This window comes from Rosa rugosa, chromosome 7, assembly GCF_958449725.1.
Source record: "Rosa rugosa chromosome 7, drRosRugo1.1, whole genome shotgun sequence".
Taxonomy (NCBI): Eukaryota; Viridiplantae; Streptophyta; class Magnoliopsida; order Rosales; family Rosaceae; genus Rosa; species Rosa rugosa.
Genome location: NC_084826.1, coordinates 26,832,871 through 26,835,911, shown reverse-complemented (window position 1 = coordinate 26,835,911; position 3,041 = coordinate 26,832,871). Strand labels below are relative to the sequence as shown.

At 44.1% G+C, this 3,041-nt stretch overlaps 1 long non-coding RNA gene across 2 annotated transcripts; it reads right to left on the bottom strand.

The window, feature by feature from the left end:
- On the bottom strand, positions 1 to 2,096 carry LOC133722559 (uncharacterized). Of its 2 annotated transcripts, XR_009852823.1 has the most exons (3): positions 1,848 to 2,095; positions 1,499 to 1,754; positions 1 to 780 (listed from the first exon to the last, which is right to left on the bottom strand). It is a non-coding gene; the product is annotated as an uncharacterized LOC133722559 (long non-coding RNA). The 2 variants fall into 2 exon arrangements; XR_009852822.1 differs by lacking the exon at positions 1 to 780 and having other exon boundaries at positions 1,058 to 1,754; positions 1,848 to 2,096.
- Between the last annotated feature and the right edge of the window lie 945 nt (positions 2,097 to 3,041).

Genomic DNA, 3,041 nt, shown 5'->3' with positions numbered 1-3,041 from the left:
TTCAACTAAAAGATGACACGAGACTAGATAACCACAAGTTCCAGAACACAAAGTTCGAGAAATAGAATTTAGAATAAGGTTCACACGGTAATTTACCGAACTTGTTCTGCTCACCCAGCTCCATCCGCTATTGTCCCGTCACCAGTGCACAGTACCTGCATTCATACTGTTGTAGGGGTGAGCTTTCGTCCTCGCTGCTCAACAGGAACTCTAACTCGACTAGGTTTGAAAATCAACAGATAAATGTTGGAGCTCCAGTATGAACACATGCTTAAACCAAATATTTAAAGGAACGACAAACTTCATAATATTTCTCAATTTGAAAACTTATGCATGATGCTTAAATAAATACGGCGTCAAATCCAAGTATTACCTGATGGCCGGTCCCATAGACCCACTACACGACCTTACCTCAATTTAATTTATCACCAGGTAAGCGTAGCGAGAGCGTCCGCTACCTAGCTACACACACGGATCGGGTCGTCATTGCGATCGCTCACCGTCCGACCGGTGTAACTAACCCTCCGGAGGTTTTGGGGATCGAACCCAAGGAAGTCAGAGCCACCCTTCGCTCTCAAGCCATCACATTTCTCACACGGTTTGGTTAGTATGCATTGCATTTGAACATGACCAAACCATACCAACTAACGTGCATCATTTAATAACAATATAAGAAAATCGCTAACCGAGGAGAGTCCTGAATCCCCTACCTGGATTCCGATGCTTTCTCTCACGTACTCCGAGAGTCGCGAACCTTCCGTTCCTTAGGTAACTGGAGTCCTAGATTCCGACATTTCGATGGTTAATATCTCGTTGACCAATAATAAATCGTCCAAACCAACTTTTCCTGGTTTGACCAGGATTGACCAATTTTGACCATTGTTTGACCAATCGAGACTAGTTCGATAATTAACTCAAATTACCGAACAATTACTTAAAATTGTGATATCGACTCGATATATTAGGTGCACCACAATTTTACTAAGGCCACCCAATCTATACACATTTCTTTTCTTTACTCACTATCATTTTTACAAAATGCTTATGCAAACCAATGTTATAACAAATTCCCAACTTCATGAACAAATAAATTCGAGTATCCTTAGCAATTTCGTCACATAGTAATCGGAATTACTATGGACACCCAACCAACCTTATTCCATTCTCAATTAAGATGTGCCCAAAATACTAAGGACACCCAAGACCACATTTGGTCACTCTTCACAGCCATTTCCTTAATCACAACAAAACTCAATCCACAATTGCAATATCAACACATAAACAACAACTCATTCACAAGCTCCAAACACCCAGAGTAAGACAACATGACAGATTCACAGAGAGACATCAACATCACCGTACCAAGCCAATTTCAATTCCCTAACTTCCGATTACTACTCTAAGAGCAAAACTTGAATCAATATTGGAAATACACCAACCCAAATTCACAACTAGAATTCGACAGAAGAACGATTCTGTTTCAGAATTCCAAATTTACCTTTGAGAATTAAAGAATCGTTAACAGAGAGCAACTTGGGCAAGCCTAAACGTGCAGCTACCGAGCTCAGTAAACGTCGGGTCGAGCCCACTGAATTTCTCCCTTCAGTTTGAAGTACAGCAAGGACCAAAGCATCACCGAACGCCAATTCAAGGAACCAAGCTTCCCCGGACCTCAACTGGTTTTCCAAGACGCCAGAAACGAAACTAGAAGCCTGGAATCGCCGCCATGGATGGCGGTTCTGTCGATACCCGAACTGACCCAAAACACAAATTCATCAAAACTTAATCGAATTCGAGAACCAGTTAGACCAGCACGTAGAGCGTGAAGAGAGGGTTAGTTTTCCTACCTCACACAGCCCCGAAGATCGCCAGAAATTGCAGAAACATCGCCGGAAAGTTCAAACCTTTCAAGCTTCGAATTCTCTCCACAGTCCGTGCATGGACGATCTGAGACCACAGGCGTGACGACGACGATGAGAGGAAGAGAATAGTGGTCTTGCGTCTTTGATCGGTGGCCGGAGGTGAGAGTTCCGGTCGGGTTTCCCTTCCCGGTCGTCTCTCTCTCTTTCGGGTCAGAAGCTCCCATCTCTCTCTCGAGATTTCTGGATCACTCCTCTGATCCCAGGCCCATTTATAAACTCCTTTATTTGTTTTTGGACGGCTGTGATCAAGCGGTGCCTAATGGACGGCCTTGATTGCACCGTTGGTTTTCTTTTTATTTTCTAAAATCTCTAAACTTCAGAAAATCACGGTAAATAGCTCAAGTATCCGAAAAATCTCCCGAAAATTTCCACGAACTCGTCGTGTCGTGTACTTTATTACTCAATCCTTAAATCGAGGATCTCATTTTGTGAAAATTTCTGAAAATATTCTCGAGCACTTTGATGATTACCGAGATCGTAAAATAATTTATCATTCGATCTCCACTATATTTTTCCGGGGCTCACAATGCCCCATGATTATCCCTTCCTGATCACGCTCCAAATGGACCACTACATAATGTCCCGGGTACTTGTGGACACCGGAGCCTCGGTTAGCGTATTATTCCGCGATGCATACAAAGCTTTGAACAGAGGAAGGGTCAAGCTGTCACAAGATAATGAGCCCCTCATTAGCTTTTCAGGAGATATCGTCCAGCCACTTGGATCAGATTACCTATCGATCACGGTAGGAGAAAGTCCAAACTGTTCAACCATCAAAACAGAGTTCATTGTCGTCGACTGCGCCTCGTCCTATAATGCTATCTTAGGGCGACCGACACTCTGGCATTTGAAGACATTCATCGCAGGCCACATGCTCATGATGAAAGTGCCAACTCCGGTGGGAATAGCGACCATTCGGGGTGATCAGGTTGCGGCAAGGCAGTGCTCTTCTTTGACCGTATCTCAGGGCAAGGGTAAGTCAGAAATGTTGGCCGTGGTCACCGACCCTTTCACAGACAGGTACGAAGATCCCAGAGATGATACAGACTCGGACGATGAAAGGCTCGGTGCCGTGGAAGAAATCGAAGAGGTCATACTATCTGAGGAGTTCCCGGACAA